The sequence below is a fragment of the Stegodyphus dumicola genome, chromosome 5 (assembly GCF_044657685.1).
Source record: "Stegodyphus dumicola isolate Sdum_Otavi_A_Nest chromosome 5, ASM4465768v1".
NCBI classification, from domain to species: domain Eukaryota; kingdom Metazoa; phylum Arthropoda; class Arachnida; order Araneae; family Eresidae; genus Stegodyphus; species Stegodyphus dumicola.
In genome coordinates this window covers 83197526-83212845 of record NC_140772.1, presented here as the reverse complement: position 1 = coordinate 83212845, position 15320 = coordinate 83197526, and the positions used below count along the sequence as shown (strand labels likewise).

Here is a 15320-nt window from a genome sequence, read left to right as displayed (position 1 = left end):
TCCGCTCTTGAATTTTTTGTTCACTGAACTAAATATTTCAGTTAGATACCTATTCTGCGCAGCCTCGTTGCAGCTTCTGGAGAACTATGACCTAAAAATAGCGACGAGGAAAGAGTTTAAGGTGTCAAGGACTATCATGTCGCTACTACATCTGCGACCTTACTTCAGAATCTGGTATTGTCGTTTCTTTTTCCTTTTTCTGCCCCGCCTTCTGCATAGCTACGTTTTTCATCTGTTAGTAAAAAAGGAGTCGATATTAACTGTGTTAGTACAAAGGGAGTTTTTATCAATGGAATGGACTGTATGACAAGGAACTTAGAACCTCATAATTCATTTGGCTTTTCTTTTTGTGTGGCAATTAAGGTCATCATAAGCGGTCGAAGGAAATTGGACGATGCTACAGGAAATCCAGTAATTTGTAGGTCCTGAAAATTGAAAATAATTCTGGAATTTATTTATATTATTTATATTTAGAAACATGCTGAAAATATTTTGAATTGTAACTTGAAATTAAGAATTTTTCTTTCTTTAAATGTAGCCTTCTATATGCAATTTCTACATCCTGTGAATCAAATTAGTAGCAAATTAAAATCTAGAGTCCTCATTTCTGTAACTGCTCTCCAGTGCATACAAGTATGTATATACAATTATGCCTCGAAGAAAAAGGAAGCTTACGTTTTTTAGAGTAGAAGGTCAGCGATTTGTATTTCAATGTATTGACATAGTTAGTTTCTGTCTTTGATCGCTATTTATAATACATAGATTGACAGTATAAACACCGTAGAAACAGTAACGCGTACTGATCGATAATAATAATTAAGGTCTCTAATTTGTTTATCGTTCTTTGAACAAAGAATGCTCTTTTTATGAATTATCTTCCGTTGGTTTAATATTAGCACAAGTTTTCTTATCATATAAGAAAGAGTAAATGTGTAGCAATAAGTCCAACCGAAATTTTATGTGTCGTTCTTATGATGATATGATAGTAAACCCTCTTACCACGTATTCACTTAAGACAAACTCGCGGTTAATGTAAACAAAATTTCGCCCCGGCAACACTCTGTATGATCTTACAGGAAATTTAATCGGTTACGATTCTTTTAATCCGTTGCGTTGTTAGATTTTGTCATTTAATACGAACTTTTAGTTTTTCATGTTTTTTTTCCTGTTGTCTCTTTTCTAAAACTGCTTTCAGAAATTTCCCTTACCGTTTGATTGAAAACCTCGCAGAATACATTATATATTCTTGCGTTAGCAATAACTTTTGAGGAGTTCATTAATGCAGATGACGATGTTGCCGTGTGTGCTGCAGTGGAATCTGATGTATAAGCAAATTTGTCTGAGGTGAAAGAAATGTCATCAGAAAAAAGTGAGGAGAACAATGTCATTCCGCCCACCTGCTAGGAAATGGTACGCGCTTTGGACGTGTAGAACGTTGCTGGAAAATCCAATTTGACCACCAGTTTTACGGAAGGCCATGAATGCAGTTGGTCGTCGAACTTCGTGATATGTAGGATCTGTCCGTGATCTTTCTCAGGCTGCAGTACAGTAATTAATGTAGTACTGGTAGTATTTTCTGTGGCAGCATAGTTAACATATTGTAGTACTTATGCAACTATGTACTGTAAATGGTTGATGTTTCGAAGAAGTATTCCGAGAATAATACTTGAGTCCCCAGTAAAAACGATTTTTATTTTTTATTTATTTATTTTACACGAACTCTTCATTTTTCGGTTTTTTGAGATGCGTGTTAATGAGGCTTTATTGTATTTATTGTATTTTTGTCGTATTTTCTAAGAATTTTGCTCATTAATCCACGATTAAAACTCTTTAACTTCTTTTTTATAATATACATAATACAAATTCCAAATGTAAGTATTTACCATGTAAAAAAATTGTACAATTTTATAGATTTCCTAGTGGATTGAATTACATATATGATATCTCTCAGCATTTCTGGATATTTTTCAATTGAGTGATCGCATCGATTAAAGTCGATTAATTCCAGTTAGTCGATTGTATATTCCGGTTTCTGTATAACTTCCTGCATTTGACAGTCTTTCATTTCAGTATGAACAAATTCCGCAATGTGAAAGGTACCCAAGCCAAATGTAAGCATCTACATGTAAAAAAAATTGTACAATTTTATAGATTTCCTAGTGGATTGAATTACATATATGATACCTCTCAGCATTTCTTGATATTTTTCAATTGAGTGATCGCATCGGTTAAAGTCGATTAATTCCGGTTAGTCGATTGTATATTCCGGTTTCTGTATAACTTCCTACATTTGACAGTCTTTCTTTTCAGTATGAACAAATTCCGTAATATGAAAGGTATGTTAAAGACCTCTCTTTTGTTATGCTAATCGATAATTCTTGTTTAGAACAAATTCTTGTTTAGAACACATTTTCTTTCTAACGTTATATCCATTCCTTTCCATTTTTCTCTATTACGCATTTTGCTGCATTTTTATCGAAAAGATTTGCAGTTGTAGGATTAGGGTAATACAAATATAATGGCTTCCCTAATACAGATGGACACTTTGCTAGTTAAACTGTCGTTAGAAATAGCCTAATTCATCGGTCATTCAGCTGTCTCATCATTATGAGCATTGTCAAGAGTTCATCATAAGGACGACTGAAAAACACGGCATGGGAAATGATCCGCCCCAGTTTGAAATAGAAAACATTGAATGACCGATTTCGAGAGTCTCCTACCCTTTTCCTCTGTATCCATGTGGCTATTTGGCCATCAGGATTCTTCAAATTTAAGAGCCAGGCCAACGACGCATGATCTGTACGGCACAGAAGTTTTCTGTCTTAGAGGTAATTGTGGAAATGTTCTACGACTTTACGTATCGCGAGCAACTCTTTTTCGGATGATACATAGACACTTGATCCTGTATGCTACAACACATTCTTGAACATTCATTTCTTAGAACAAAACAGCACCGATATTCTCATTGTTCGCACAAGAATAAATGCTTATCAAGCTGAGGATACTTCAGGATTTTCGCAGATGTTAAAGCCTTCGTCAGTTTGTTAAATGCATCCCATGAGTTCGTAATGGACTGAGTGCACAAAGAAACGATGATACCTTGATAATATATATTTTACCAAAAGAAACACTTTTCGGTTCTGAAACTCTCTACAAAATTACTCGTACAGCTCTTCTCATACCACAAAGCACAATCAGTAATTACACTTTAAACTTCTAAGAATGTTAAATAAAGTGCAACACAAAGCGCATGTGTAGAGCAAAGCTGACACAGAAATACATCAATACCGACTCTTGAACTGAAAAACTGAGAACTGATGCTCTGTCTAGGCTTATATAGTTTTACCCCGGCTGCCGAGAAATCTCTAACACCTCCCATTTCTTATGTAGAGCAAAGCTCACACAGAAATATATGATTACCGACTCTGAACTGAAAAACTGAGAACTGATGCTCTGTCCAGGCTTGTATAGTTTTACCCCGGCTGTCGAGAATTCTCTAACACCTCCCATTTCTTGAAATCACTGGAAGGCATATACGGTTAAAGTTACATGTAAGTCAATTTTTGGTACTTAATTTTTGCACCTAAAAAAACTTGTGCACAAGACGCATATCATTGCGGCGGATACGCATACATTGTTGGTGTCTAGAAATTCATGCAAGATTTTCTGACGTAAGATGGTGCTGACATTTCACTTGTCTGCCGCTGTTGACTGTGTTGTCCAGGATACAGTCTTTGGTTAAAGGTAAAATAAAAACTTAAATCATCCAGTTTTGAGTTCATCTGAATCTCATTTTAGTGCTTTTAGGCCGATGTAAGACGCCTTCTCACACTTGGTACATCAAGTGTGCGGGTCCGCAAAAAAGCGTAGATTGTAACCAAAAAGGATTCTAGAAAAACCGAAATGTGCCATTTGTAATGAAGTAGGCCATCTAGCCTCGTTTCGAAGGTGTAAAACATTCCCGTCTGCTAGAGAACAGTCAGCTGCGGTTCGAATTAAGCCTGGAATAAGCTATAAACAGACCTTCAGACGTGATTGAATATAATATATAAGCTGTAACCGTTGAACCTGCTGAAGCATGCAACTCTAGTATTTCTTATAATAACAACAATACTGAAAATATGAATAATGATGTAAAGATTAACTATTTTAATGATGTCCAAACAAATGGTCTCTCAGAATTAATGAGTCTATTCAAGTAATAAAATAATTTCAGGAGGCATTTGGCGTTACCTAAGACCAGTAACTTAAATTTTAAAAGCAAACTTCGTGTAATGCAGAAAGACATAGAAGTTAAAACCAATATTTTCTACCTTCTAGTTGAGGAAAATAGTTTAAAAAGCCGCACTGTAGTTTAAGTAATCTCCAGTTCTTTAATTTTTTTAAAATTATTTCACTTTGCAATATCAATGTATTAACGTAATAATAATATTATTATTAGCCTTAATGTTAATGGCTGAAGCCTGCTAGACTTACATTTCGAAATTTCTCCTCCCCCCCCAACTCGTTCGGCTTTCCCATGCAAGTAGGAATAAATTATGTTAGAAATTATATGCTAAACTGTATGCTCTGATATATGCTACTTTTCTCGAAAAATGTAATGAATGTACAGAAGTAAAAAATTTGCATATTCCAAAGATTAAAAATATTAAATATATACGAGTACATATGCATATTCTTATTAAAAGTATGCATTAACAAAATACGTGAATATTTATTAAATTATTTATAAATGTATTTGGAAATGAATGATTTATTCTTTCATAAACTCTTGTGAAGAAATCTAGTTATTAAATATATCTAAATTTATAATGGTTATAAATACTATTATCTAAATATATAATGACCTTAAAATATAATTGCAAATTCTATTGAAATATCTATAAATTGAATATTATAAATGTCTATAAATTGAAATTCTATTGAAAAATTATATATAAAACTATTTAAGCAAGAATTGTTCTTCCGGGAAAATAATCTATTAAAATGTGATGTAAAGCACAATTTATGAGATGCATACTTAAGGAAGTAGTAGCTTATAATTTTTAGAATGTGTATTGCTGAAATTAAGGGTTAAAAAATTGATAAATATTGAAAGAATTATTTCCTTACATTTTATAATAATTCAGTTTCAAGGTTTAAATAATGTTAACAGATCTCCCTTTTCTTATGAGGTTCAGAAATAGTCATTGAAAATTAAGTACATGGAAATCAGAAATCAGCAGCAATATTTAACATGTTTCACTATCAAATTAATAGGTGCCCTAATTTGAAACGGACCGAACAGATCATTAACTATGAAATGTCTATGATTTTTGATTTAAAAGATGCCTGAGAAGCTGAAAACATCTCACAGTTTAGAAGGTATTCCAGAAAAAAGTTCTGTAAATAGAAAAGAAATAATGCGGGATTTTTAACGTTAATAATACAATAAACTTCGATTTTAATGTTTGTCATTGTTTACCGAATAAAATCGAATTACCTTAAAATTTCTTTCTAAAATGTAATTAACGAAAACTTAAATAACGAAAAAAATTCATTCAGATTAAAGATTCATTCAAATTTCATTCAGAGAAAACTGTTCTGAGAAAGGTATAGCATTTAATCAATTCCGTTCAGAATAAAATGTTTGAAAATGTATTCTTTCACATACATAGGACTCTGAAATATTATAAAAAAAAAAGAATATATATACATTTATGCTTATATGTACGATGTAACTGCGAAATTTTTACCTCCGATTTTGTCAAAACCGATCTGAACCCTTGATGGCAGGTCACTGAATGTTTTGGTCACCAAGAGGGTTGCGTCACTGGTTCAAGGCGTGTGGTATTGGAAAGAGCAAAGTTCTCCTCTATTTCCTACCTCCATGGGCTTTCCTTCCAAAACGTACCCCTCTGACTTCTCCCACACTTCCCTTACGAATACTTGTTAATAATGCTTTTGTACTTTTTATTCATTTGCTAGCTTCTTCTTCAACTTTCTCGAGCGCCATTCTATAGCAACGTGTGAGCACGAACACAAGAAAGTGCTGTATGCATGAAATGCTACGAATTGCTTCAAATAACTTATACGTCATAACATATTTTTATCACCATTAAATCTACCGCCTACAGAGACAGAGTTTAGCTCTGCATTAACGTAACGGAAAATGCTAAGCACATTAAAAATCCAGAAAATCACGCACAAGAATGTGATAGCGCTAGTAAGCGCGAGTGCCTGCCTTGCGAACTGCGTTAGCGTGAATCGACGCCTTCTCGTAGAATGTTTCAGGATTCAATGTATGTGAAAAGATTTGAAATGCTGTATGCTGATCGCATAATGTGCTAGCAAGTCGCTTGCATCTTTTCATGACCTTTGTAGATTTTAAAAGATAGGTTAGATTGCGTTAATTGAATATGGCAAAGCTCACGAGGGCTATCTGCTTAGGAAGATGAATGCCTTCGTGGAGAACATTTTAAGATATGCTAGCTCGTATTCATGTTACAGACGAGGAAAACCACGAAAACCTACCATGCAGCCTGTTCGTTAGCCTGGTGTGAACTCGAGACGAACTACGAGTATTTAGCAGTCTTAAACCGCTCACCCATTGGCAGGGTTGTAGACCCTTAAGAGTATGGTCTGTTTTAACAAAATAATGCTCTTTAATGTTAATCGTTCTGGCATGATTAAAGAAATTCTCCTTTGACGTAGGCAAATTTTACCTTAAAAAATTAAATCAATATATATTCGAAAATAGTTCAGCATGTTTAATGAGATACTAAAATTTTCCATTTTGCTATTAGATGATTAAATGTAAAAATTAGAGTGAAAGTTTTTAAATTTTCACTCTGAATTTTTTTTCTAATCGCTCACTTCTGGTTGTTTCTGTACTAAGTCCTTTATTTATTTATTTGCTTGCCTTGCCATCTTTCATACATAATTATTAAAATTTATGAAACTATTTCTGGGGGAAAAGAATTACTATCCGTTTCTGGAGAATAGTTTTTGATCTGATGTGTACTTTCCATACACTTTTCGTGTATATTCACGAATATTAAGATGTGTATAAGTATCGGGTGAAAAAAAATAGGATGTAAGACGTATTAAAACATATGTAGAAGTGCTTTCGAACAAAAACAACAAATAAAAGCATTTTAATTTCGCTGTTGTATTACTGAAGCTCTAGTCGTCACTGTGCAATTGTCTCTATTATCGTGACAAATCGATAAAAGAGTGTTGTTTAGCTTGAAAATCTGAGCAATCATTGTTGCCATGTTTTCAGAATATTGACATGTGACTATTGTCAGCTTTTCCTAACAAAGCTCAGCTATGGGTGACTTCATTTTTTTTTTCATATTCATTTTTAACAATGAAAGGATTAAAGGATAATTATTGTCTAGAAATCTGACGATGTCGTGATGAAGTGTAGTTTGAAATCTCCTAAAAATATCTCTGTCTGATGCTTCAATGATATACTTACACAACAGATCTTTAAGAGAGAGAAATATTTTTGGGTTTTCTTTGGAGAAAACGGAAAGATGAGGGGGAAGACCTGCTGTCAGATATGCTAGAAATGCATGCAGTTTTTCTCAAAACTTAATGCTAGTGTAAAGATGAATTTTAATGATACGAAAGTTATTTTTCATTTAAGATCCGTTTAAAAATAAAAACGAAAGTAAAAGTTTTCAGAATTAATATACAATTATTTATTATTCTACATAATTTCCTTATCAGTTTAAAAATTTATTGTAAAGAACAACGAGTTTTTATACATCCTCCTCCAGAATTCCTTCGTCGGTGATAACAGCCATTATGGTCGTTTTCACATGTCCATAAGTTGCTTGGCTCCATTAAACATGTTCAGATCTCGTGTCTCCATGAATCTGGTCTCAACTACCTGCACCAAATCGTCAGTGCTGACAGACGGCCGACTAGAGCGCGATTCGGTTGTAGACATTTTTCCCGAACTTCTTTAAGCAGTTTTACCTCATTATCGTCGTATACTTCATACCAGTCTCACCTCTTATCGCCGTATACTAGGATGAATATCCGCAGCTTTTTTGTTTCGTGCTGTTAAGAACCGGATAACTGACCATATTTCATAGGCTGCCGGGCACTCGATCTTCTTAAACATTTTAATGAAGTTTTTCATACTACGAAGCTTACATAGACTAACATACCTGTGAATGCGAGTGGCATACGAGATTGCGCAAAGAATTCCAAGAGCTTGCATTCTCACACACACGCGAAATTTCAAGTGGACTTTTAAAACGGACTTAAAAAAATACCATGCATGCAATATAATGTACATTGCATGTCATTATTATTTTATTCTATTTTATTTTATCGATCTAGATGAGCGCTGCTTAAATTTCGTATTAGATTCTGCCACCATTGCCAATTATCGTCTACCGTAATTCATACGCATTCTGTGGCAAATTTATACAATTCATTTTGAATGATTTAATGCAGCATTTAATTTATTTTCATACTTCTTGAAAGCTAGGCTCTGAATAAGTGAAAAATATTTTCATTTTTTTCTTTTTAATCCCTGTGATAAAGACGAATTAAAAAATGTTTGAATTATTCAGTACTCCCAACTTTTCTTTTTGTTAAGTAGTTGTTTGTGTTTTCCCTCTCAAATGCTAACTAACAGAGAATTATTTTTTAACTCTATGATGCAGTATCATAAGCTTTCTAAACATTTTTTTGACAGCGTACTAATGTGCGTGTCGCGAAATTTCATTTCCTGAACAAGAAATGGCAAAACATGTCACGCTCTGTTTCACAGTTCGTATTTCGTTGTCAGATTCTTACTAAGTTCGCTGTTCTGGAAGGTTGAGTAATGAATCATCAGTTTTCGAGTAGACCTGATCTAAGATTTTATTTTACCTGTTAATATGAATACGCGAAAATTTTGAATCGTGGAAGAAACGAATGCCTGTTGCTTTCTTTTTAAAGGTATTTCCACTTTTGTATTTTTAAAATAACGTATTTCTGCAATACTTTGTCTAGTCTTCACTGGCTTATTTTAATTTTTTGAAGTCGATTTATCAGTATTTAAATTTAACTAGTATGGCAAAAAAAAAAGTTGTACAGGATCGGTATGGTCAGGCTTGAAGGAGCTCATAAATAGCATCATACGTGTAGTGAATGCGTTTTAAGTATATATGATCAAGTTTGTTCATAGAAATGGTTTAAGAATTCAGTTTGAAGATAAAATATTATCGATATTTCCGTTAAAACTATTACCTCTGCATTAAATTCCCCCGTAAACAAGGAAAATCATTAAAGATAAAATATGCTACTAGCATTCTTGAAAGTTGTGCCATAGTAATCGAAGGTTAATGTTATGTCAGGGATACAAATGTGTACAATTGAATCTATTTTAATTCTTAAATTTTTATTGGAGTTCCATGAAATTGTTTTTTTATTTTTGAACTGTTGTACTTTTGCTGCAGCAAGACGAATCATACTTACCTTTTATTAACTTAATATGATATCTGAAATTAAAATAAAGGTAAATTTTATCTGTTATGTTAAAGTTAATAAAAAATAAATATATTAGCATCAGAAGTAGTATAACTAACTAATTAACTATGTACGCGTTTAAAAAGTGTATTTGTGTAAATCAGGGGCTATCCTGAATTTTCATAAAAAGCATGTTGCTGAACCCCAAATTAATATATATATTTATGAATGGAAGTTAGAATTACATATGTTCGACTGTTGGCTATACTATTTGTGCATTAATATCTTGTTAAATATTGCACTGCACGTAAAATAATGAAATGCACACAATACGATTTTAAAATTCATAAGATTTTAGGTTTGAAATGCTGAAATGGAAATTTTTTTCACATAACGTTTGCGAATACCATGCATGCAATATTAGTTTTTAACCTAGAGTTATAACTCAATTTTAATTGACTGGTGCATATCGCACTATAACATATTCCCAAGTATTATCAGAAAATAAATTGTATTAATCAATTATTCATTCATCCTTGTGCCTGATAAAGGTTGAAGACTGGTACAATTAATGTTGATATTGGCAAAACCAACGACTCATTTATCAAGTTCATTTATCATCTTATGAATACTAATGGTATTTACACATAGTATAAATTTACGTGCAAATTTATTTTCAATCTCAAGAGAGAAATAGAGAAAACATTCACATCAAATAACTTGTAACATTATTATTAAATATATTTAATAAAATTTCGTGTAAACTGGAATTAGAAGAAGGAAATTTCTCTGCGTTCAAGAAATTTCGCAGATTCATACTTATTATTAGAAACAAGCTTTTCGCTTATTGTCTTGGACATACTACAGTTTCACAGTGCAGCTAAATTTATTTCACCTTTTTCGATACACATTTTGTTTGGAGGAAAAAGTAGTTCTTATGTATGCTGGCTTTTTGTGACCTGTGATTATGCTTTTTGATTGAAATAAGTTAAGAAATTATGATTTTCTTTATATGGTATTCATATGATTTTTTAATTGCAATTTATAAAATCATTCAGCTCGAGCAATAAGAAATATCCATGCTAAATTTGCCTACATTTTCTACTTTTATTTAAATTTATCAGTTTGATGTAATTTTATCATTTTGTTTATCATCAACTAATTAAGGCAGCTCTTGTTATATTAAGATATATATATATATATATATATACATTATCGATTTAATATTTTATTGCTTTTATTATAACATCTTTACGATGTTTTATAGTTATTTTAATGTGCTTATTTGACTATTTTATTATGATCTATTCTTTATCACTCATATGTGAAAAGCTCTAAACGTGTTCTAATACTACAGCCAGGACTTGGTTTCTAAAATAGATAACTAATATCTAAATAGATAACTAAAATAATAGATAAAACAATAAGTAATGAAAAATTAAATAAAATATAAAAGGATAAAATATTGTTAAATTAAGTAATATTGATAATTGTAAGTAATAAATTAATGTATTATGAAAATTAAATAAAAAGTAAAAAATTAGTTATAAGATAACATAAAGTTGAAAACATCAGGTGAAATAATTAAAGAAATGAAAGATAAGTAATTTAATAATAAGAAGACATGATACAGAGGATAAAAATTAGTTTCCTCTTTCTCTCTCTCTCTCTCTCTTTTTTTTTTTTTTTTTTTTTTTCAAATGACCGAACACATATTTCTCACGCATTTGTCTCACGCATAGCCGAACCAATCAGCCTTATAGCCGTCTCATCACCGAAAGTGTTGTGCAGGGTACACCACTAGGAGTGGTCTGATATTAGGTTAGCGAGAAGGCATAAGAATACATATATAATCGACCCTTACACGGGATTCAAAGCCTTCCTGAAATATATTATTTCATTAATGATGGTATGAATAGCATGCAGAAGCATTGCAAAGACATTTTAGAATTTTTCGAGGCCAAGAAATTCGCTTTTGCTTTCGCGGGATTCAAATTTCAGACCTCCCGAATATACGTCGAGCGTGCTTCCAGTTACACCACAAAGGTATGCGAAAAGAAGGGAGAAAATATCTTATAGCAGAACTAGAGAATACACAACAACGCTCAACTCGTTCTGTTTTGAATTTGACTTTAAATTGAATCCATGACGCAGTACAAAACTGTATATTTAAAGAAATTAGTAAGGATTTTACTATACAAATGTGTTAAAAAATAATAATTCTTTTTACACAATTTCAAATTTCTAGGCATGTTCGACGAAGGTCCCTTTGTAAGATTTTACAAAAGATTCTGCGATTGCATTGAATATCAGTTCTTTAACTAATCATTCAATGTCTTAAGGCAAGACAATGGTGACAGCCTTACACGACCGAGTCTTGTCTTTTTTCATGACTGCATTAGAAAGCAAAGGTCAACTGCCTTTCCCTTTGACGTCGTATACTGTACATATTCATCTGACATTTTTGTTATGCGGTTTAAGCTAATGTAACGACTATTTCTATCAACAATAACTGATACATTATCATTAAAAGGTTTCTATAAACTTACCTTTCATTTCTTTCGAATTCAAGATTCTAATAAATATGTTCAGATCAAGGACCGATTTACAAAAGTGAAGGTTCCTCATATAATTTTTTTTTCAGTCTAACAGATATCGCTGATGTCAGTTACAAAAACTATTTCATGAGACAGCCACTCAGACGGGAAAGTGGATAGCGACTCTGACTGTCGTACCGAAGGACTCGGGTTCGAATGCCGGAGAAGGCATGGGAGCACTAAAAATATACGGTAAATCGAAAGCCCTTTCAAGAGGCTGTAGTAGAGGAAGAAGGGTAGGAAACCCTCGGGCTCGTCTCCCAGGGTGCTATCCTTCAAAACTGGGTCGGAATTGAACAAAGTCGGACTACATGGTCTCGTGCGCTGGAGATTTTTTTTTTTTTTTACAGTGTTGCCATTACTTGCTTTCAAATCGCTGAGTTTGTTAATCAGAAATTCGTTAAAGTTTTACAAAATATGAAATAAGTAACGAAACAAATTTCAAATTCAAAATTTGGGCTTCTAGATGTCTATATTCGGGTGGAAACGTACGTTATTCAAAATTTGAAGTACTAGGTACCGTTGTTTTATCACAATGCAAGAAACGTATATACATTTATGCAGATTCTTCATTATTTAATTTCTTTAAATATAATACAGGGCTCTAATATTTGATAGCAACAATTTAAAAAGTGGATCAATGTTTATAGTGAATCAACGCAAAATGCCAAAATGTCCTTCTAAGCAAATGAAAATAGTCCTTCTAAGCAAATTGTCTCACAGAATTTGAAGGCTACTCTGAAATATGGTACCCGGGAGCTATTGCTCCATTTGCCTTTATGGCTGTGGTTCAGGTAAAGAGGCTGATGAAAATCGATGAATTCAAAACAAATATAGAAGACATAAAATGTCCTCCGCTTCTGCCTTTCGGAAAACATTTTAGTTAAATTCAAAGAAGAAATTTTATTTTTTGTTAAATACTTAAAGCAATTAAATTTAGGCAAAATTCACCTTGACATTGGTTTTCTAGAAAAACTTCATACACTTTAAGCAAGGTAGACCTTCAGGGAACAAAAACAAAATGTCTGGAACAAATTAGATTTTTCTTTATGAATAATTCAAACTACATCGAATCGACAATTATACCGAGCGAACATTCTCCACTGCAATAAAAGCTATTTAATGTAAACTGCGTTTTAGTTTATTTGATATATCTCTAAATATATGTTTTAAAGCTATTTAAAAAAGGAACTGAAATTATTCTGTGTATTATTAATTGGTTGTTCCGAATTTGCTTTGGAAAAGTGTGAAAAGAATTTTTCATTTTTTAAATAAATATACATATTCGTAATATCTCTTTTTATTGCCATAACTTAATTAAGTAATGGTTAACCAAATAGAGCGTTAGCTCGAATAGGCTGTTAGTCTCGAAACGGGATTTTGCGTCATTCGCTAAAAATAGCTGTATCACTTTTCAAATTGTTGCCACCAGATATTATCGCTCTCTATTATTTTTAAAGAAATTAAATAATGAAATATCGACATGTATTTATGCATGTTCCTCGTATTGTGAAAACAACGGTACCTGAAGGCCATCAAATTTTATATAACGTAGTCCTCCATTTGACTGTATGACCCTGGAAAACCGAATTTGAATTTCAAATTTTATAATTCATATTTTGTAAGAATTTCATAAATTTTTGATTAAAAACTTAACGATTTGAAAACGAGCAGTGGTAACTGAGTACGGAATAAAGTATTTTTATCTCCACCTATGAGGTACTTTCTTCCTCCTTCCAGCATCCCTTCCTGGTGTAACGGTTGCACACTCGGCGCGTATTCGAGAGGTACGCGTTCGAGTCTTGTCAAGGGCATTGCACATTTTTCACATAATATGCTTCAAAAAATCTTAATGACTCTACAGTGGTGTTCGAACTAAAAGTTGGTGGGCGATAATTCGTCACCACCAGGATTTGGCGATTGCGTCTCCTCCTCCCTACTCGCCCTTTAAAAAGGGGGAGTGTATGAGATATTTTCTCCCTTCCTCCAGCATGCCTTCGTAGCACATTTGGTGCGTATTCGAGAGGTCCAAGTTCGAGGCCCGGCGAGGAAATTGCACATTTTCCCCATCTCCTGCTTCCAAAAAAAAAAAAAAAAAAAAAAAAAAAAATCCTAAACACACCGAGCGAGACTATATATCGAAAATTCTAAACATATGCTCTTTTTAAATATTTTATGATTTTGTTGTTGAATTGCATTTGATGTGCCGTAAGTGCACAATATTTAGTTAATAAATTTTATTAATTTATTAAATTTAGTTAATAAATAGCAAAGAGCACAATATTTAGTTAATAAATTTAACACACAACACGTTAATAATAAGAAGACAAAAAACGTTTTGCAAGCCATCTTACGAAGGAAACTGAACATTGATGTAATAAAACTCAGAAATTCACGCGTGTGAAGCTAACACTCAAAGGTGAAGAGAACGAAAACTCCAAAACTGGTCTATTTATAGTCTTTTTAATCAACGTCCATTGTCCATTGTCGTCGTCCATTGTCGAAATGGAATTCGGAGTGAAAAATATGAAGGCTCGTCATCACATTTTTTAAATGTAAATATCACTGAAAATGTACTTAGCTTTTTAGATCGCGCAGTACAATAAATTGGTAATTTATCTTCCTGTATTTTTAAGCCATTTCCCAAGGTTCCTATATTAATGAATTTTGGAAACTTCGGTGATCAGTTGTCACGTGCACGCGCAAGAATTAGCGGTTGCATTTGTGCTTTAATCGGAAAGTAGGAACACTTGCGCACAAGAAACATTGATGGCTGGAAAAATAATTGTAGTTTGTATATTTTAGTGGCAGTTCCACAAAACTTTATTTATTATCTTTCGGTAACTCGGAATAACGACTTGCTTTATTAATTTTTGCTATGCAAACTTTTAAGCCATTGGACTGTATAAATAAACCAGCTGACGGAAACAGTTAAGACAAATACCATTAACCATTGAGTTCGAAAATCAGTCATTCTTAAATTATGTATCTATTAAAACCTTTTACTTAACACTGTATTTCCCATTCTATAGAATTAAACACATATTTTGTAATTATTGTTTTTGAAAATTTGCATTCTTTTCATACCTTGAGAGTTATGCGTAGTGGTGAGTGTAGAACCGAGGTTCTTTGCTACAAAAGTATAAACTGCACTAAGTTAAAAACATAAAATTTAATTAGTGACTTCCTATCCTTAAGATTTAACAACGTAGATGAACATACGTGCCAGACTGTGACACATTAATGAAATTATACGATGGATAACGTGCG

General features: G+C 32.7%; 1 protein-coding gene across 12 annotated transcripts in view; it reads left to right on the top strand.

The window, feature by feature from the left end:
• The window catches only part of LOC118197810 (secernin-2-like), a 184228-nt gene that overhangs the window by 123860 nt on the left and 45048 nt on the right, over window positions 1-15320 (top strand). Inside the window, exon 1 of one of the 12 annotated variants that reach the window (XM_085816823.1) lies at window positions 243-418. The exons of 9 other annotated variants lie outside the window; for them this stretch is intronic. The gene's annotated coding sequence lies outside the window, so the exon portion shown is untranslated. Of the gene's footprint in view, window positions 1-242; window positions 423-8787; window positions 8944-15320 lie in introns of those variants that run through there. 2 more of the 12 variants (XM_085816822.1, XM_085816815.1) reach the window with 2 other exon arrangements.